The sequence below is a fragment of the Eretmochelys imbricata genome, chromosome 3 (genome assembly GCF_965152235.1).
Source record: "Eretmochelys imbricata isolate rEreImb1 chromosome 3, rEreImb1.hap1, whole genome shotgun sequence".
NCBI lineage: Eukaryota > Metazoa > Chordata > Testudines > Cheloniidae > Eretmochelys > Eretmochelys imbricata.
Genome location: NC_135574.1, coordinates 78,311,936 through 78,334,926, shown reverse-complemented (window position 1 = coordinate 78,334,926; position 22,991 = coordinate 78,311,936).

The window sequence follows — 22,991 nt, the reverse complement described above, 5'->3', positions numbered from 1 at the left end:
AATTCATCTAGATAGAGAAGCACCCATAGGAGGACCAATCACCCTCCTTCTCCTCTGCTTTGGAGTTTTGTCTCATAGGACTGTGCTGTAGAGGAGGAATGGAGGTGGTTGGCATGTGCAGGTCATGTATTCTCAGTATGGGGAGCGAGGATGTCTGGGGCACACGTGTGGGCCATACAGGCGCTGCTACGTTTCTGATCAAAGGTGCACAGGGCAAAAGTGCATCTGAAGTGGAGCATCCATAGGGAGATATGTTAGGATATAGATATTCAGGCCTGTCTGTAAAGGCCTATATTCTAAGAATTTAGGTGTATTCTTATCACTTAGCTAGTTATAGAGGTATAAAAGAGAGAATCAAAATCACTGCCTGACTGTATAAGGCCTTTTCTCACTGTGACAGTCTGAGGCCCTGTTCTTAGGCTAAGGCCTCTGGCTAAGCAGCAGAGGCAGCCATAAACTGGGAAGCGAACGGTCACATCCTCACATTCCAAACTAGTCACATTGAAATAAGGTGCTATTGGGCTGTTAGGAATACAATCCTGTCCTGAGAAAGGGAAGTGCCTAGAAAATGTAAAAAGACATTTAGTTTGATAGCATCCTGTCTGGCAAGAACTCACTTATCAATAGCTGGGATGTGAAATCCTCATTTCTGTGTTGTTCTATCATTGTAGTCCCCATTTCCCTATTGCTTGCCTGTATAATCTCTGTCTGGTTCTGTGATTGTTCCTGTCTGCTGTATAATTAATTTTGCTGGGTGTAAACTAACTCAGGTGGTGGGATATAATTGGTTACATAATCATGTTACAATACATTAGGATTGGTTAGTTAAATTTCAGGAAAATGATTGGTTAAGGTATAGCTAAGCGGAACTCAAGTTTTACTATATAGTCTGCAGTCAATCAGGAAGTGAGGGGGTGGGTGTGGGAGATGGGAACAGGGAATGGGGGTGGGGAAATTGGAATCATGTTTTGCTAAAGGGGGAGATGGGAACAGGGAATGGGGGTAAGGAAATTGGAATCATGTTTGGCTAAGGGCAGGAATGGGAACAGGGACACAGGTGTAAGGCTCTGTGGTGTCAGAGCTGGGAAGGGGGACACTAAGGAAGGAAACTGGAATCACGCTTGCTGGAAGTTCACCCCAATAAACATCGAATTGTTTGCATCTTTGGACTTCGGGTATTGTTGCTCTCTGTTCATGCGAGAAGGACCAGGGAAGTAAGTGGGTGAAGGAATAAGCCCCCTAACAGACACATTTATAGAACCTGTTCTTCTGCTGATGTAAATCAAAATAGCTCTATTGACTTCAGTGGACCTGTGCTGATTTACAGCAACTGAGGATATGGGTATATATTCATAATGTTGCTTTTATAAAAAAATATGGTGAATCCTGTGATTCTCAGTAAATATAAAGTACATTAAAGACAAAAGTATGCTCATTAATAGACATTGCAGAGAACATTCATATTCCAAGGTGATGGACACATTAGAAATGCCAACAAAAATAGATAAATAGATGTAACTGAGAGTGGTACTTGTAAATTTATTCAGTATCTTTTAATAATAATGTGTTGTGATTAATTGAGACTGTCACTTATCAAATGGCAGAGTAGTATGTCTGTATTTACTTGGGAGTTCTGTTTTTCAATGTGAATTATTTTAACAAGCTTATTTTTGATAATTTAGTATCTCATAACTAATCAAGAATGATTAAATCAATTAATGACTGAGAATTTATTTTTTTGATTTTATTTTTACTGTTCCTGGGACAATAAAGCTATAGATATATACTGTCCAACAATGGAAATGGTATGCTTTTATCAAAAACTTTTTATAAGCTACCTACTTCCTAGTCTGGACTTTATAATGTTATTGTACACACATCATTTTCTTATTCCTTAAAACTCAGTTAAGTTAAACACTATGATCTTGCTCAACAAAGCTGAAGGGAGTGTCTCCTTATACCCTTATGTTTAATCATCAGATTTTATAGCCTCTCTCCTCCTCAAGGTCATAAGTTCATTTGATGTGTTACCCATTCAATAGATATCTGCCACATTTTCAGTGAAAGATCACATGGTTTCAGAAACTTCTCTCCTAACTCCAACACTCCTTAGGGTATGTGGACACACATTTTAATTTTTTTTAAGTTTTTCAATGAAATAATATTTCATTATATAGTTTAGGTCCTGATCTAGTCAAGCATTTAAATCTGTACTTGGCTTTAAGTACACTATTTGTAGGCTTACAGTTAAGCACATACTTAAGTACTTTGCTGCATCAGGGCTCAAATGAGTCCCACGTGCTGAATAGGCTTCTGTGTGGCTCAGAGGCAGACGGCATTTGCCCGATAGTTATTTTAAATCCAATACTGGTCTGTGAAATGGAAGACAAAACTGCCTAATATAATTCAGATAGGGCCTGATCCTGCTACAGTGCTGGATACATGCAATATTTGTCAAGTTAAACTGGAGTTTGAGATGCCTAACGTTGCCCAGTAATGGGCCTATAGCAAACACTGGTTATCTCATATCTTGATTTCTGTCCAGAAATGTAGCAGTGGAGGAGAGTGGTTAAGGAAAACGGCTGTGGAGTTCTGTGGGTTTGCATGCAGTCATAACAGGTTAAGCCATGTGGAATCTAACGCATCATCCTCTTAATTCTGGCCCAGTCCCAGGTGCTGATAGCTGCATTTTTTGCCCCCCCGAAACAGGAATTCCAGATAGTCACATTTTGGGGAAGGGTATATTTTCCTGGACCACACTGGTAGCTGACCAGCCCACTCCAGTCAGAGATGTGCTATATATCACTGTATATCACTATATGCCACTGCCTGGTTTAATGTTGTACTTTTCTATGCACATTTATAAATAAAGTTCTTTTATCAAGAAAGTTTATTGCTATCATAGCATCACAGCAAACAATGTGTATTTAAATTAATAAAGGTAAACACACGATCAGGGACAATTAGGAATTAGTATGCAAACAGTATTCCTCAGTACAGTTGGTTACATCAATCCATACTTCAGTCACTTCCTTACATCACTCCATACTGTGAATCACCCCCACATACACACACACACATTTATAAGCAGTCGTGTCATTCATATGTACATTGCCTGGCAATCAACCTCACCAACACTCCCCAAGTACTGAAGCCCCCCACAATCAATAAGCCGCATCCTATTGCCACACAAACATTCACAAAGGTTGGTGCTATTACCCCTCTCACATTGGGCCATGCAAGTCCATAATGTGGCAACACAAAGCACCGCTGTCTGCTGTTGCCCAGGTGCATCCAGCTCCAGCTGTAGTAGATGCACTTTCTGGCTTGGCTTACCCGTTCAGTTGCCCCTCATTGTCGTAGATCCAGTCAGGAAGTAATGGCCCATGTCTGGCTTCACAAAGCTTGTGAAGCGCACAGCAAGCCACAGTAATGCGGACAGCACTGATGACTCTGGAATCCAAACAGGTCTACAGACACTTCCAGTGGGCTTTCAAGCTGATCCCCTATGGCTTGCATAATGACGGAATAGTATCATTTGTGGTTATGCACTCGTTCTCCTTGAGAAGGGCAAACTGTGGGTATCTGACTCTTATCAATGGCCTCAGTGTGGTTTAGAAACCACATTCTCTCAAAGTCAGTAGTTACCTCAGGGATATCATAGAATCATAGAATCATAGAATCATAGAATATCAGGGTTGGAAGGGACCCCTGAAGGTCATCTAGTCCAACCCCCTGCTCGAAGCAGGACCAATTCCCAGTTAAATCATCCCAGCCAGGGCTTTGTCAAGCCTGACCTTAAAAACTTCCAAGGAAGGAGATTCCACCACCTCCCTAGGCAACGCATTCCAGTGTTTCACCACCCTCTTAGTGAAAAAGTTTTTCCTAATATCCAATCTAAACCTCCCCCACTGCAACTTGAAGCCATTACTCCTCGTTCTGTCATCTGCTACCATTGAGAACAGTCTAGAGCCATCCTCTTTGGAACCCCCTTTCAGGTAGTTGAAAGCAGCTATCAAATCCCCCCTCATTCTTCTCTTCTGCAGGCTAAACAATCCCAGCTCCCTCAGCCTCTCCTCATAAGTCATGTGTTCTAGACCCCTAATCATTTTTGTTGCTCTTCGCTGGACTCTCTCCAATTTATCCACATCCTTCTTGTAGTGTGGGGCCCAAAACTGGACACAGTACTCCAGATGAGGCCTCACCAATGTCGAATAGAGGGGGACGATCACGTCCCTCGATCTGCTCGCTATGCCCCTACGTATACATCCCAAAATGCCATTGGCCTTCTTGGCAACAAGGGCACACTGCTGATTCATATCCAGCTTCTCCTCCACTGTCACCCCTAGGTCCTTTTCCGCAGAACTACTGCCTAGCCATTCGGTCCCTAGTCTGTAGCGGTGCATTGGATTCTTCCGTCCTAAGTGCAGGACCCTGCACTTATCCTTATTGAACCTCATCAGATTTCTTTTGGCCCAATCCTCCAATTTGTCTAGGTCCTTCTGTATCCTATCCCTCCCCTCCAGCGTATCTACCACTCCTCCCAGTTTAGTATCGTCCGCAAATTTGCTGAGAGTGCAATCCACACCATCCTCCAGATCATTTATGAAGATATTGAACAAAACCGGCCCCAGGACCGACCCCTGGGGCACTCCACTTGACACCGGCTGCCAACTAGACATGGAGCCATTGATCACTACCCGTTGAGCCCGAAAATCTAGCCAGCTTTCTATCCACCCTATAGTGCATTCATCCAGCCCATACTTCCTTAACTTGCTGACAAGAATACTGTGGGAGACCGTGTCAAAAGCTTTGCTAAAGTCAAGAAACAATACATCCACTGCTTTCCCTTCATCCACAGAACCAGTAATCTCATGATAAAAGGTGATTAGATTAGTCAGGCATGACCTTCCCTTGGTGAATCCATGCTGGCTGTTCCTGATCACTTTCCTTTCATGCAAGTACTTCAAGATTGATTCTTTGAGGACCTGCTCCATGATTTTTCCAGGGACTGAGGTGAGGCTGACTGGCCTGTAGTTCCCAGGATCCTCCTTCTTCCCTTTTTTAAAGATTGGCACTACATTAGCCTTTTTCCAGTCATCCGGGACTTCCCCGGTTCGCCACGAGTTTTCAAAGATAATGGCCAATGGCTCTGCAATCACAGCCGCCAATTCCTTCAGCACTCTCGGATGCAACTCGTCCGGCCCCATGGACTTGTGCACGTCCAGCTTTTCTAAATAGTCCCTAACCACCTCTATCTCCACAGAGGGCTGGCCATCTCTTCCCCATTTTGTGATGCCCAGCGTAGCAGTCTGGGAGCTGACCTTGTTAGTGAAAACAGAGGCAAAAAAAGCCTTTATGCCTGCCACCTTGGGGTAAACCACATGCCTAATTGCCTCAGAAACCTCTGCCTCCACTTTACCCACAGTCGATTTTCCTACACCAAATTGGTTGGCAATGGACTATAGCAGTCCAGCTTAGCCAGCTTCAAAACAGTGATAGCAACTTGCTTCTGGACAGGGTTGGCTTTCCTTATGCATGTGTCTTTACTCTAGAGAGTTGGGGCAAGCTGTTCACAAAGCTCCAGAAATGTAGCTTTTTTCATGCAAAAGTTCTGAACCCACTGCTGGTCATTCCAGGTCTGCATGATGATGTGGTCCCATCAATCTGTGCTTGTGGCCCTGCTCCAGAGGTGCCGGTCTACATGGGGAGCATCAGCAGATGCACCATGTGTCGTGAGCAGCATGAGACAGTCTGGATTCCATGTCTGTGTCCTCCACTTGCTCCTGCTCCATTGTAAACTTTGTCAGGTGCCTTTGGTGGGTCGGAAAACCAAACTGTCCGCCGGCGTGTCATGGAAGCTTTGTCTGTTTCCTGACACAAGAGAGAGAGTGCAAGCAAGAGAAATTCTTCTCCATGTTTCTGGCTGCATGTGGATCAAAATGATGATGTATTGGTGGGCTGTTCAAACTTCCTGTAATGGGCAGTCAATTTGGGATGACCAGTCAATTTTTCCCACAGTGTACCACACTGAGGGGGCTAGAGCAGCCACATTTTGGGAAGGCACTAGGGAGTCTGGGATATGGTGGGTTTGACTTGGGTCTGCATGGTGCAGTCTAAACAATAGTGCCCCACATTTGAACCCAGGTCAGAAAATTCTTCATGTGAGGTTAACAATTAGTGTATGTACTCAAACCCTGGGTTCTGTAACCCAAGGTCAGCTGACTTGAGTCCCACTAACCCTGGGCTTACATAGCTGTGTAGACATACCTTAAAGGCCCTGTTTCAAAAGTACTGCTTTTAATGATCTCCCTGGTTACAATATGCAATTACATGTTTTGATATTAAGGAGCCAAATCACCTTTCCCTTTCTTGACCATGGCCCAAACTTATATTAGGCCTAGGGCCTGCTGGTGAACCAAACTCACAAGATGCTTTAAAAATGCTGTTAAATAATTACAGGATGAGAAAAATGTCAGTTTGCCAAGTATATAAAACAACTTCTAACATACTGCCCTGTTGTTTAGCTTAGTGACTGATTTTTGCAAGGAATGTACTAACCGCAAGACTAACAGATGCTAAGTTGACAAATTTAATGTATTTATTGGAAATTTATATCTATAGCCATAGATGTAAATGACAGAAGCCATGAATAAGCACCAAACGCTGATCTTGCAGTTTGAAGTTTATGAAATATGATGGGAATTTTGGAAATGTGTTAAAAATAAGGATAAGTTTGTTTATGGAAAGAAAAATCAACTTAAAGTGAAACTGTAAACAAGGTACCTATAATAAAGTCCAGTTGTAGGAAATGAGTCAAGTAAGACTGTACTGAGATCAGTCTATCATATCTGTCATTGACTGCAAGCTTTAGTTCCACAGGCTTGGTAAAGTATGGGCTTTTTTTGTTATGTGCTGTACTAACAATTAATAAATACCAATCAACCTTGAGTACTCGGAGTCTCTCTCTAATTACTAAAAAGGCACACCTTGTGTACTGACCAGCTTTGTAAAGAGCTTTAACATTTTTAAAAAGTGCTAAATAAGAGTTAGTTGTTATTATTTATTATTTATCTGTCAGGTGCAGTGGCATGTGCCGGTAATTCCAGCTACTTGGGAAACTGAGGCTGGTGGGTTGCTCAGGAGTTCTGGGCTGCGGTGCAACTGACAGCCTGGCCAATGGGTGGCTGAAGGACTGTCTAAAACAACATGAATGACATGTTGTGATCGGCGCTCTCTCTGTGATAGCTGATAGACTGATCAATCAAGGTGATTATTGATACCATGGCAATCAAAATAATAGCGTGTCACTTCCACTTTGCACCAATGTCAATGACGACACAAGGTGCAAAGCACCTGTCCGTGATACCCTCTGAGCCAGGTTCAGCCAGGGCCTGGTGCTGACTGCTTTCCAAGTTTCCACAAAGGCATTCGTAGCAGCAGGCATGTAGCCCCTTACTATGGGCCATGCCTCAAGAGCATGGCCTAGACCTCTATAAGTGCATAACTGCAATCATACAGTTTTCAGTACCACTGGCCACAATGTATTCAGTCTGTTGGTTAAAGGTAAGGTTTTGTTATCTCATACATTATCATTCTGATAAAGAAACTTTCACCTGGAGCTGGAATTTGGCAGCAATTTGAGAGGGAATGGTTTTCTCACTCAATAGCAACGAATCAAAGCATTACATTATAATTAAAAGCCTCACCAGAGGAAATCTGAAGCCATAGCACATTTAGAACTAAAATATTTACAAAGGGTTAAAGGCCTCGACATGTAAAAAATTCTTGCCCTTTGGGATGAAGAAATTACTTCCTGTGGATGTTAATGCTCTTAGCTGATAACTTCAGGTACTTTGTCCAATTGTCGTTCAGATTTTGAAATGCCAAGAAAATAGTGTAGAACAATAAACTTGACTCCAGTTAATATATATTACAAATACACAGGCAATCATGCTTCATGAGCCTCCCAAAATCCCATTATTCTCAATATTTCAATGTTTATTTTCATATTATTGAAATAAATGGCTGCTGATGATAAACACTTAGTTCAACACTCTGTGTGTATCAGCCCTTCCTTTCAATGTTTTGTATGTCATCAGATCTTTTTTTATTTATTTTGAAAAAAATTCTGTCAAATGAAAAGCACATATGATAGCTCTGCTTCAGATAGCACATTAATCTTGAGTAGCTAGGAGATAAATGGTAACAGTATATTGTGGCATTGTGACATCATATCCCTAGATGTTGAAGATAAATCCCAGTTCCAAGATATAAAATATCAATACATCTCCATGTTCTGTATTATAACAGAATGGATTTGTATTTACTTTTTCTTCCAGCTCTTTAAAAATGATGCTTTACGCTCTCTCTTATGTGAAAGTTATTTTCTTTTTTTTATGCCCACTCTTCTTCATTCCTTATTGTTCTTTTATTTTCATTCTCTGATATTTTACTTTTTGTCCTTGTTCTTGTGCTTTTTCTCTCCTTCTCTCCAAGTGACCTGGCTGATTGATTCTGCCTCTTTTGAAGCATTTTCCTATGTATCTCATACAGATGTCTCTGTACTCATATTGCATGATTCCCAGCTATATAACTGGCTAACATTGAGCTGAATTCAATAGAAGTAGTGTATGCTAACACTTTAAAAGCCAGCTGAAGAAATGCAAACTTTTCCTAGTGCTTGACTTGAGATTGACAATCAAGCCCTCTGTGTAACAATCTATCATTTGAGAGTTTCCTGAAAAGTGAGAGGATAGGGCTTAAATATGTGGCTCACAAATTATGACTCAGTGTTAAGGACAATAGTTCTAGTCATTCAGCATTTTTTTTTCAATTAATCATCAAGAGGTCATTATATGTTAAAGAGATTCTTGATAAAGGATTTGTCTGTATATTTTGTAACATTCACTGGAACTACAGTATATGTGAGCAGACTTACTTTCATGTACAGTCGTATACCAATTTCCACTGTTACCTTATTATACTGAAATAGCTGGCTAACTTTCAGTCTTTAGCTCTTACTATTAGGCATAAGGCAAGCTTTAGAGAAGCTTTTTTTTTCTTATTAGGTTAGTATTTTTGTATAGATATTTAAAATTAATAATATTACATCTCCTCATATAACTTGTGCAAAAGTAGATATTTCTTGCTAGAAGAAAAAGAATGGGAGAGTCTAGATTTCCAGAGCAGGTTAATTAATTTTTTGTTAAGAGAGAAATACATGCCCATATGACCTGGTTCAAAGTCCTTTAAAATCAATGGGAGTTCTGCCATTGACTTGAATGCAGCAAAGTTAGACCGACACTAAGCGTTTTTGTAAATCCAATTCTTGAGATGTCTGAGGCATTGATTAATATATTTATAAGAAATAAAAAAAAAACAACTTAGACACCTGCCTAGATCTCCAAACAAACATTTGCTAGAGTCCATTTTGGGATAAGGAAGCAGAGCCTGAGAGCAACACGTCTGGTAAATTTTGCAATGATTTCTTCCTGCAAATTACACATATCTTTAGGATTAACCAAGAGCGGGATGAGTTGGTAGGGAAAATTTGGGGATTCCTTTGTCTCCGCAAAACTACTGGAGTCACACAGCTTGGAGACACAGCTGGCCAATGAATAGCAGAGAAAGTATCAAACTTGGGGCTGTCCACTTCACTCAGATGATGTGACACAAGAGGTAGAGAGATGCTTAGAAACTGGGAGTCAGAAAAAAAGAACTGGTGATTTGGGGAAATGAGCTGTTTTAAGAACAAGAAAAGAGAAGGACAAGAGAGAAGGATCTGATTGGGTCTTGAAGAGAGAACAAAACTAGAAAAAGGAAGAAAGAAAGAGAGGAGACATTTACATAAACATTCCAATATTCCCACTAAGCTGAACCTTAGAATGTATTGAACACTGCCCCTCCTTAGTACTTAATGGCCTTTTTTCAGAGCTTCTGCATATTCTCATCTTCATTCTCATTAGCCTTAGTTGGAATTATGAGTGCACAATAATAATGCCTCTTAAGTGACTTAAATCTTCACTGAAGACACCTTACAATGGTACAATTACATCAATTGTTTTTTTTTTTAATTAACTTGCTATAGGAGATTGATATTAACCTACTTACTGATTCTCTCCTTTAAAATAACATTCTAATTAGTAGAACTGGCCAAAATTCAGGGTTTTTGGTTCACCAGAAGTTTTGATATTTTTGAATTTACTAACAGCCCCCAAAGTCCAAGCAGGCTGTTTGCTATGAGGCTGACCCTGGAACACCAATGGAAATCTGCCCGTGTTTTGATAGAAGTTTAGACTAATTTTGCTAAATATTTTGCTTCAGTTAATCAGCATTTTCTGAAGAATTGTAGTTTTGTTGGAAAAAAAAAATTGACCAGTTCTAGTGATCAGAAGTGATATATAAACTGATATCTGTGGAATTAAATTAAACCAAGTTAGTTAACAAATATATAGACCAGGGTAGTATATATTGATTGGATTTTGTGAACACAGCATATTTGCAAGTACTGACAAACTTTATCTGGGGCAAACTCTCTGCATTTTTGCCAGTTGGGCTCAGCTTTTCAAGGTGAGAATGGCAAAATGATGAATGTTCATGACTTTCTTCCAAGTGTAAATATAACATTTCAGTCAAAATATTTTCAGATGCAAAATAAGGTTTCATCCTGCTAAAATTGTCTTTACTAGATGCCAAAACTTTGAAGTGAGAATAACACATTTTGCTTCTTTGCAAACCCATGAAAATGTAACTCCTCATTTTTGTGGGATTTGGTGAACATGCTGTTGTAATCCAGCTGTGTGTCTGTCTCTATTTTTTCACTCCCATTTTTCTTCTAATGTAAAAGTCTCCAAACTCTGGAGGAGCCATGAAGGCCCCTCAATGCTTCAGTTCCCCTGTGCAGGGGGAAGGAAGGCAAAGTGCAAGTGGAGTCTTGACACATTCTGTGAATGAGGGAGGTAGGCTCTGTGTGCAAAAGGGAGCACTGGAAGTGATTGGAACAGGTGGACTCTAGACCAGACTTATTAGAGTGGGGCAGCCACAGGTCTAGTCTAATACCTCCTCTTGGGCATTCACTAGACTGTTGTGAAGTAATCAGCTACTGGATCCCATGTGTTTTAAGTTTTCAGAGTCTGAACACAGTCAATTTCACTGCTGCCCCTGGCTTGGGGTCCTTAGGCACACTCTTTGGTGCCTTTATCCAATATCGAGCATTGTCTCTTGAGGCCTTAGACTTCGTGGTACAACTGCCTAACCTCTGATACTAGTGTTGACCTCTTAGACTTCTCCGTAGCTTAAACACCCCCTCTCCCAGAACTCCAGCTGTGTGGACCCTCTCGGGTCATAGGGTAATTTTTCAGGGACACATGATAGCTGTAGGGCATAATACAGACAGACAGACTTTGCACAGGATTCTAAAACACTCTTACTCTTTACTTAATAGCATGAGAAAATACAGATCATTAAAAGACAACAAATATCCTGAACACAGTGCACCTTGCTCTAGCTCACTCTGTGCATGGGAGTCCTTGGGGAACCATCTGAGCTCAAATAGGTAGGTTGACCAGCTCCTCTATCAGCTTCCCTCTGCTTGAGTTGGTGAAAATGGCCAGACATTCCAACTAAATTAGCTCCTACCCTTTTTTTTAAACTTTCCAGTTCCTCTGTCAGGTGAGTCCTGAATCAATCTCCTCAGGTGACAACAGACCCCTACAAGGTAACTTAATTGCCTTTCCTCTGGCAAACCATTTCTTCTAGATGGAAATTGTCTAGGATGTTTGTATTTGAACAGAGGACTATCCTGATTCAACAACTCTCCATTGCTAAAAAACCTAGCAAGAGAACCAAAAATGTGCTACTGTGGCTAAACAACAAAGTAAAAGAAGCAGTGAGAGGCCAAAAAGCATCCTTTAAAAAGTGAAAGTTAAATCCTAGTGAGGAAAATAGGAAAGAGCATAAGCACTGGTAAATTAAGTGTAAAAATATAATTAGGAAGACCAAAAAAGAATTTGAAGAGCAGCTAGCCAAAGACTCAAAAAGTAATAGCAATTTTTTTTTTTTTAAGTACATCAGAAGCAGGAAGCCTGCTAAACAACCAGTGGGGCCACTGGACGATCGAGATGCTAAAGGAGCACTCAAGGATAATAAGGCCTTTGGGAGGGAGAGAGGGAGGAATAGCTCAGTGGTTTGAGCATTGGACTGCTAAACCCAGGGTTGTGAGTTCAATCCTTGAGGGGGCCATTTAAGGATCTGGGGCAAAAATTGGGGATTGGCCCTGCTTTGAGCAGGGGGTTGGACTAGATGACCTCCTGAGGTCCCTTCCAACCCTGATATTCTATGATTCTATTCTATGATTCTAGGCCATTGTGGAGAAACTAAATTAATTATTCCATTGGTCTTCATGGCTGAGGAAGTGAGGGAAATTCCCAAACCTGAGCAATTCTTTTTAGGTGACAAATCTGAGGAACTGTCCCAGATTGAGGTGTCATTAGAGGAGGTTTTGGAACAAATTGATAAATTAAACAGTAATAAGTAACCATGACCAGATGGTATTCACCCAAGAGTTCTGAAGAAACTCAAATGTGAAATTGCAGAATGACTAACTGTAGTCTGTAACCTATTTTTTTTAGAAAGGGCTCCAGATGTGATCCCAGCAATTACAGGCTGGTAAACCTGACTTCAGTACCAGGCAAACTGCTTGAAATTATAGTAAAGAACAAAATTGTCAGACACATAGATGATCTTAATTTGTTGGGAAAGAGTTAACATGGTTTTTGGAAAGGGAAACCATGCCTCAGCAATCTACTAAGAATTTTTGAGGGGCTCAATGAACAGGTGGACAAGGGGGATCCAGTGGATATAGTGTACTTAGATTTTCAGAAAGCCTTTGACAAGGTCCCTTGCCAAAGGCTCTTAAGCAAAGTAAGCTGTCATGGTATAAAAGGGAAGGTCCTCTCATGGATTGGTAACTGCTTAAAACATAGGAAAAAAAGGGTAGAAATAAATTATCAGTTTTCAGAATGGAGAGAGGTACTCGTACTCATACTCAACATACTCATAAATGATCTGGAAAAAGGGGTAAGCAGTGAGGTGGCAAAATTTGCAGATGCTACAAAACTACTCAAGATAGTTAAGTCGAAGCAGACTGTGAAGAGCTAAAAAAGGATATCACAAAACTATCATTAATGATCTGGAGAATGGCATGGACTGCACCCTTAGGAAGTTTGCAGATGACACTAAACTAGGAGGAGGAGTAGATATACTGGAGAGTAGGGATAGGATACAGAGGGACCTAGGCAAATTAGAGGATTGGACCAAAAGAAATCTGATGAAGTTCAACAAGGACAAGTGTGGAGTCCTGCACTTAGGACAGAAGAATCCCAGGCACCGCTACAGACTAGGGACCAAATGGCTAGGCAGCAGTTCTGCAGAAAAAGACATAGGGGTTACAGTGGACGAGAAGCTGGATATGAGTCAACAGTGTGCCCTTGTTGCCAAGGAGGCTAATGGCATTTTGGGCTGTATAAGTAGGAGCATTGCCAGCAAATCGAGGGACGTGATCATTCCCCTCTATTCGACATTGGTGAGGCCTCATCTGGAGTACTGTGTCCAGTCTTGGGCCCCATACTACAAGAAGGATGTGGAAAAATTGGAAAGAGTCCAGCAGAGGGCAACAAAAATGATTAGGGGGCTGGAGCACATGACTAATGAGGAGAGGGTGAGGGAACTGGGATTGTTTAGTCTGCAGAAGAGAAGAATGAGTAGGGATTTGATAGCTGCTTTCAACTACCTGAAAGGAAATTCCAAAGAGGATGGATCTAGACTGTTCTCAGTGGTGGCAGATGACAGAACAAGGAGTTACGATCTCAAGTTTCAGTGGGGGAGGTTTAGGTTGGATATTAGGAAAAACTTTTTCTTTAGGAGGGTGGTGAAGCACTGGAATGGGAGGTGGTGGACTCTCCTTCCTTAGAGGTTTTCAAGGTCGGGCTTGAGAAAGCCCTGTCTGGGATTATTTAGTTGGGGATTGGTCCTGCTTTGAGCAGGGGGTTGGACTAGATGACTTCCTGAGGTCCCTTCCAACCCTGATATTCTATTATTCTATTCTATGATTCTAGGTTACTGGGCAACAAAATGGCAGATGAAATTCAATGTTGATAAATACAAAGTAGTGCACAGTGGAAAACATAATTCCAGCAATACAAATAAAATGATAGGGTTTAAATTAGCTGTTATCACTCAAGAAAGAGATCTTGGAGTCGTGGATACTTCTCTGAAAACATCCACTCAGTGTGCAATGGCAATCAAAAAAGCAAACAGAATGTTCGGCATCATTAAGAAAGGGATAGATAACAAGACATAAAATATCATATTCCTCTATATAAATCCATGGTACACCCACATCTTGAATACTATGTGCACATGTGGTCACCCCATCTCAAAAAAGATATATTGGAATTGGAAAAGGTTCAGCAAATGGCAACAAAATATTATTAGGGGTATGAAACAGCTTCCATTTGAGAAGAGATTAATAAGACTGGGACTGTTCAGCTTGGAAAAGATATGACTAAGGGGGATATGATAGAGGTCTATAAAATCATGACTGGTGTGGAGAAAGTAAAAAAGGAAGTATTATTTACTCCTTCTCATAACACAAGAAGTAGGGGTCACCAAATGAAATTAATAGGCAACAGGATTAAAACAAACAAAAGGAAGTATTTCTTCACACCACACACAGTGAACCTGTGGAACTCCTTGTCAGAGGATGTTATGAAGGCGAAATCTATTACAGGGTTCTAAAAACTAGATAAATTTGTGGAGGATAGGTCCATCAATGGCTATTAGCCAGGATGTCTAGGAATCACGTCCCTAGCCTCTGTTTGCCAGAAGCTGGGAATGAGCGACAGGGAATGGATCACTTGATGATTACCTGTTCTGTTAATTCCCTCTGGGGCACCTAGCATTTGCCACTTTCGGAAGACAGGATACTGATCTAGATGGACCTTTGGTCTGACCCAATATGGCAGTTCTTATGTTCTTGTGTCAGTCCTGTATCACTACCCCTTGGAATTTCAGTCCAGTGGTAAAAGGACAACAGAGAAGGCAAAGGGTTCCACATTTAAAAGACAGTTTGCAACTGGATAAAGATATATACAGAGAGTTCATAATCAAACACTGACAGATTCCCCAAATCATCACAGTATATTATTAGTAGAAACATTAAATTATGACAATTGCATCACTGATATTTGTTGGCTAAATCTCATGACTGAAATATTGGTACAGAGGGGGATAGTTTGTTCTGGAAGAACAGGCAAGGAAAAATGGAGGAGATGTTGCATTATACACCAAAAATAGGTTTCAGAGTAGCATCCGTGTTAGTCTGTATTCACAAAAAGAAAAGGAGTACTTGTGGCACCTTAGAGACTAACAAACACCAGAACTAGATACACATGTTCTGTTGTCCAGAAGGAGGTGAGAGGCAGACCAGCTGAAAAAGGGGGGGGAAACAGGGACAATGTCATGGTAGGAGTTGGCTATAGACCACCATATCAGGAGGAGGAGGTGGATGAGACATTTCTAGAACAAATATCAGAAATATCCAAAACACAAGACCTGGTAGTAATGGGGGACTTCAACTACCCAGAAATTTGTTCATAAAGTAATACAGCAAAATACAAAATGTTCAGTTAGTTCTTGGAATCTACTGGGGACAACTTTTTGTTTTAGAAGTTGGAGGAAGAAACCAGGGGGACAGTCATTTTAGACTTGATTGTGACTAAGAAGCAGAAATTGGTTGTGACACTGAAGGTTGAAGGCAATTTGAGTGAAATTGGTCATGAAATGATAGAAGTAATGATTCTGAGGAAAGGAAGGAGTGAAAGCAGCAGAATAAGGACAATGGACTGCAAAAAAGTCCGTTGCCCTGCTTTCAAAAAAGCAGATATTAACAAACTCAGAGAACAAGTGGGTAAGATACCCAGGGAAGAAAATCTGAGGACAAAGTTGTTTAGGAGGCTTATTAGAGAGACAAGGTGGGTGAAGTTATATCTTTATTTGGACCAAATTCTGTTGATAAGAGAGACAAGTTTTCTGGCTTATACAGAGCACTTCTTCTCAGAGAGATAATATTAAAGACACAACAGCAAATTATTCCAGTGCAAAGGCAAGGTAGGAAGAATAGTAAGAGGCCAATGTGGCTGCACCAGGTACTCTTTAATGACCTGATAATCAAAAAGGAATCCTACAAAAAGTGAAAACATGGAGAAATTGTGAAGGATGAGTACAAAAGAATAGCATTATAGGGACTTAGCGAGGGACATAAAAGGCAAGAAAAAGAAGTTCCATAAATACATTAAGAGTAAAAGTAAGGTGAAGAATAGTGTCCATCCTCTACTTAGTGGGAGAGGAGAGAAAATAATGAATGACATCAAGAAGCCCAAGGTGTTTAATACCCAACACAATTAGTATTAACAATAAGGGGGAAGGAAGGCAAAGAAAATAATAAAGAATATTTAGATAACTTAGACATTTTGAAGTCAGATGAAATTCACCTTAGGGTAATTAAATAACTTTCTGAAGCAGTCTTTGCACCATTAGCAATTATCTTTGAGAATTCATGGAGGTTTGGTGAGGTCCCAGGGGACTGTAGAAGGGAAAACATAGTGCCTATCATTCAAAAGGGGACTCACAGAATTATGGACCAGTCAGTCTAACTTCAACACCTGGGAAGATAACGGAATAAATTATTAATCAATTTGTAAGCAGCTAGGATATATCTGCACTGCATCTGCACCATCACCTCCTGCACGCTCCGGGCTTGAGAGTCTGAGCTGAAACATTTACACAGCTATTTTTAGTATGCTAGTATGAGCACCACCAAGAGAAGGCAGTGGACCTGGGCTGAGAGGCATAAAGGATGGACCTGCCCCCGATCGCCTTCAGTTCTTTCCTACAATGTCTGATGGTTGTTGGAAGTCCTTTTCCTGACTTCTGCAAGATTTTTGATCAAGCATCTAAACAGTGCCCGTTATAGTTTCTGTGCAGTTTAGTTAGTTGGTGTAGTTTAAAAAATATATGGTTTTTGTGTTGCTCTGGCACCCAGTCTGGGTACCAGCCCCAGTACGAGAGATATGGTGTGCTCTCTGGATTTCAAGCCCTGCCACTCTTGTGGTAAGGCAATGCCTAATAGTGACCATCACCCCAGCTGCCTTAAGTGTTTGGGGGAGGCTCATGTGAGCAACATATGTAGCATTTGTAAGGGTATTACAAATGTTCCAGGAGGGACAGGGAAGACAGACTAAACTATCTACTGCTGGAATCAGCACTACATCCTCTGTCTGAGCCATCTATCTCCGTCTGGGTACCTCGGCATCAGTTAGTAGTGCACCACCAACTTTACCAGTGCCGAGAGGTAGATCAGTGTCACTGGTACCAAAGAACAGGCACCATAAATCAGACTTATTACAAGGGTCTTTGAAGGAGCTTATCTAAAGACTCAGGAGTGCGCTCAAAGAAGAGGTACAGTCCAGAGCACATTTCTAGGCAAGGGAGTTTGTTGACTCCAGAGCCCACTGTGGGCCTATTGAGATTGACTCCCAAAATCAATCCAGGTTATGGGTATTGTCAAGCATTCAAATAATCTAATCCACAGTCAATGCACTTGGCCTGCTGATCAACACAGAGAAATCAGTCCTATCTCCAGTACAAAAAATAGAATTTACTGGAGTGGTCCTGGACTTGATGATAGCCAGGGCCTTACTACCATAAGCAAGGTTTCATAGAGGCTTATCCCCTCACCATGGTGAGAAACTGTTTAAGGCTGCTGGGGCATATGACAGCATGCAATTATATAGTTCAATATGCCTGTTTCAAACTGCTGCTGGGAGAGGTATATTCTCAAAGGAGGCACCACATAGACATGTTAGTCCACATACCAAATTGGATATTATCATATCTAGATTGGTGCATGGATCTGGCCAATGTCTGCAAGGGAGTTCCCTTCATCCTGCCTCAACAATCTCTTAGCTTAGAAACAGATGCCTCAGATCTGAGTTGAGGGGCTCACTTGGGAACCCTGCAGAGCATAAATCAATGTCTCTGGTCTCTCCAACACCATAGTCTACACAAATATCAGGGAGTTGCAAGCTAGCCAATTTAGCTTGCATGATGTTCTTTCTGCACATTAGGGGAATGGGTGTTTTGGTGCTGACTAAAAATAAGACGGCCCTGTTTTATGCAAATAAATGGGGTCGGGGTGGTTGTCATTAGCCTTCTGGGAAACAATTACGCTTTGAGATTTCTGCATCAGCAACACTATATTTCTGAAAGTGTCTACAATACACTGTCCGATCACCCAAGCAGGCTGTTTATCACTCACCACAAGTGGTCACTTCTCTTAGACATAGTAAGGTCCATTTTCCAGTCCCAGAGAATTCCCCAAATGGATCTGTTTGCAACAAAAGACAACAGAAAATGTTACCAGTTTTGCGCCCATGTGGGCTATAGTCCAGGTTCATTAATAGATGCTTTTATGCTGCTGTGGTCAGAGGATCTACAGCACATTTCCCCCACCCACCCATTCCTCTTCTGCCTGGAGTTCTATGCAATATCAACAGGACAAGGCACATTTTATACTAATCATCCCAGTATGACCCTGTCAGCACTGGTTTTCAGAGCTCAAGAACTTTTTCATCACTCCCGCACTGCCACTCCTGCTTCATGCAGACTTGATTTCACAGAATCGGGTCTGCCTCCTCCACCCCAGTCTTCAGGCCTTTCACCTGCTGGCTGGAAGGCTTCCTAGTTAACGTTGGTGGAGGAGTCTTGCTCTAGAGAAGTTCAGGACGTGCTGCTGAGTAGCAGAAAACCATCAGCTAGCACTACTTAGCTGGCAAAATGGAAGAGGTTTTTCACCTGGTCCAGACTGAAAGGGGTTTCACTCTTCTTGCCTCTATTCAGCACATGCTGGACTATCTTCTGTCCCTGAAACATCAAGGATTGGTGATTAGCATCAAGGTGTGATCAGAACACACCTAGAAACAATATCAGCATTTGATCCACCTGTTAATAACGGCTCTCTTTTTCTCCATCTTGAAGTCTTTAGGAATTTTAAAGGGTTTGGACAGACTATATCTGCAGGTACACAACCCTATTCCTTCATGGAGCCTGAATCTAGTCTTAAAAAAGCTGATGGTTCCTCCCCTTCCCTTAGAGCATCTAACAACCTGTTCTCTGTTGCACCTTTTGATTAAGGTAGCATTTTTAGTAGCCATTACATTGGCCAAGAGAGTGGGGGAATTGTGGGGGAGTACCCTCTTATTGGATTCTCCATATATGGTTTTCTACATGGATAGTCTACCTTCATCCTCCTCCAAGATTTCTTACGAAAATGGTCTCCACTTTTCATATTAACCAAGCAGTCTTCTTACTGACCTTCTTCCCAAAGCCTCCTGATAATAAGGTGGAGGAGATACTGCACACTTTGGATTTTAGAAGAGATTTAGTGTTTTATCTGGCACTGACTAAACTTGTCAGGGCTTCAACTCAATTATTCATTTAATTTGCAGACAGAATGAATGGCAATTGTGTTTCCACACAAAGGATTTCATCTTGGACATCCAGTTGTATTTGCCTATGTTACCAGTAGGATAATGTGAAGCCCCTGGATAGAGTGTTGGGTCATTAGACTAGGTCTCTGAGGCTTTTCTGGCTAAAGTTTCCATATTGGACATTTGCAAAGCAGCAACCTGATCATCAGGTCACACATTTGCCTCTCACTACACTATCTTTCAACAATCTATAGACAATGCAAATGTGGACACGTGGTCCTCCAGTCCCTGTTCAAACAGACTCCGAACCCACCTCCAGTTGGGACTGCTCGTGAGTCACCAACAGTAGAATGGACATGTGTAACACAACAGCACTAGTCAGACCTCAGCTGTAATACTATGTCCAGTTCTGGGTGTCACACTTGAAGAAAACTGTGGACAACTGGAAAGAGTTGAGAGGAGAGCAACAGAAATGATAAAAGTTTTAAAAAACCTGACCTGTGAGAAAAGGTTAAAAAAAAAACCCTGGACATATTTAGTCTTAAGAAAAGAAGACTGAGGGGGAACCTGATAACAATCTAAAAATATGTGAAATGCTTTTACAAATCGATTATGCTCCACGTCCACTGAAGGTAGGACAAGAAGTAATGGGCTTAATCTGCAGTATGGGAGGTTTAGGTTAGGTATTAGGAAAGTCTTTCTAACTATAGGGATAGTTGTGACCAGTAGCATGCTGTGACATTTTTAGTAATGCATGCAACAACTTTTTAGTGAACAAATTTTGCAGTAAACTTTCCATTCTGATGAAGAGTTCACACCGCTATTTCTGTTCTATCATGGACAATTCAATTTTATACTTGCATGCCTTATGTGGTCCAACTTTTTTAGTGACATTTCGCAAAATTATGTTCTCCATGCAACATGATCTTGGTGGGTGCAAGGTCATGCTATATAGGGGGCTCCATTTTGTTCTACTATATGTGTTTGGATGTGGCCCACAGGCTGCCAGTTACATTTTTTGTGAATTCTGGGGCATGCAATGCATGCATTACACATATAGATGGCATGCCACTGGTTGTGATGCTTACTTGGGACCAAGGACTGTGGATCACCTTGTTACCCCGCTGCCTCCAGCATGATCAAGTCTTTCCAGTGGTAGCTAGACATCAGCTCCATCACACTGCCAGCCCTTCAGCCACTTAAGCACCCTCTTCAGGCCTCGGCCAGCCCCTATGTTGCCTCGCAAGTGAACACTTAGTGCACCCGAGTCCCCAAACTCCTCAGAACTGTCCTCCTGTAATATCCATCCCCTGTCACTGGACAATCTCTGTAATAACCAGATTCACTATTCCCAAGGAAACAGAACACACACCAGTTTGTTTGATTCAAATGAGGATTCAGACTTTGCTTAATGCCACAGCAATGAGTTGTATTTATAATACGATATGGATAAGTTTATTAACAGAAACAGAGACTGAAATATTCAAATAAGTAGTGAGCAAAAATACCGGAAGCAAAATTGGTTACGTATATAAAACTAAACATAAATCACAATCCTAGGTCTACACTTATTAATGGTTGCATTTCCTGTTTAACAGAGCAGATACACTCCCAGGATATAGTCTTTGATAGGGCTGCTAGTATTCAGACAGGATCAAGGTTTTTATGAATACCCCCCCACCCTTCAGTAAATGGATGCTGTCAAGGTTCCTTCCCTACTCTGAACGCTAGGGTACAGATGTGGGGAGCTGCATGAAAGACCCCCTAAGCTTATTCTTACCAGCTTAGGTTAAAACTTTCTCAAGGTACAAACTTTGCCTTGCCCTTGAACCCTATGCTGCCACCACCAAGCATGTTATACAAAGAACAGGGAAAGAGCCCACTTGGAGACGTCTTTCCCCAAAAATATCCCCCCAAACCCTACACCCCCTTTTATGGGGTAGGCTTGATAAAAATCCTCACCAATTTGTACAGGTGAACACAGACCCAAACCCTTGGATCTTAAGAACAATGAAAAATCAATCAGGTTCTTAAAAGAAGAATTTTAATTAAAGAAAAGGTAAAAGAATCACCTCTGTAAAATCAGGATGGTAAATACCTTACAGGGTAATCAGATTCAAAACATAGAGAATCCCTCTAGGCAAAACCTTAAGTTACAAAAAGACACAAAAACAGGAATATACATTCCATTCAGCAGAGCCTATTTTACCAGCCATTGAACAAAAGGAAATCTAATGCATTTTCTAGCTAGATTACTTACTAACTTTTTATAGGCGTTCTGAGCTGCATTCCTGATCTGTTCCCAGCAAAAACATCACACAGACAGACCCTTTGTTCCCCCCACCCCTCGAGCTTTGAAAGTATCTTGTCTCGTCATTGGTCATTTTGGTCAGGTGCCAGTGAGATTATCTTAGCTTCTTAACCCTTTACAGGGGAAAGGGTTTTGCCTCTAGCCAGAAGGGATTTTATAGCTTTGTATACAGAAAGGGGGTTACCCTCCCCTTTATATTTATGACAGATGCTAAAATGTCTTTTTTGCTTCACCTTATATTTCCCAATACTCATTTTGTCCCCCAGAGGCAGGATGGCCACTGTGGTTCCCTTCTTGACGTGCTGGCTCCCAAGAGTCTTCCCATAATCCTGTTTGTTTTACATCCCCCCATTGACTTTTTTTCCTATTGACTTTCACATGTAAAACGTGGCTTACACTGTGTGGGTTTTATAATGCTTAATTTACCTCAGAGACAGGGCTAGGTGACTAAACATAGTTTGTCTGGCAAAACAAACTGTGAACTCTGCCTAGTTACACAGTTTAAAACGTTTGTGTAGATACACATAACCCATTACGCACCAACTATACATACATTGCATAATGCTTATGATGACCAGTATATATAAGCTTTCATATGATACCTTACACAATGCTCTTCATAGATAAATACTGAGACAGCAATGTGTTTGGTGTAGTGAGTTTGTCAGGCCTGACCGACATTACTGTTACAGAACAATTGAAGTTGAGGGAATCTTAATTACTGGAATAGGCTTCCAAGGGAGGTCGTAGAATCCCCATCACTGGAGGTTTTAAAGAACAGGTTGGACAAATGTCAGGGATGGTCTCAGTGCAGTGTGCTGGACTTGATGAGCCCTCGAGGTCCCTTCCAGGACTAAATTTCTATGATTCTATGTTATTATATATGAGGCATTATTAAGGTTGGCCAGCATTTCACATTATAAGACCCTAGTTCAGTTGCTTTTAACTTTGACAAACTTGAAGTGCGTCCAATAGTTCAGCTGTTTCTGAGAATGAAACTGGGGAATAACATTTTTTTTCTGTTAAAAAATTCTGGAAGCCTTTTCTTTGAGAAGCTCTAGTGCCCCCATGCTTTGGAGCAGCGACTTGAAGTTTGGTAGGTAAGTGGCTTATGTATAAGGGATGTGGCT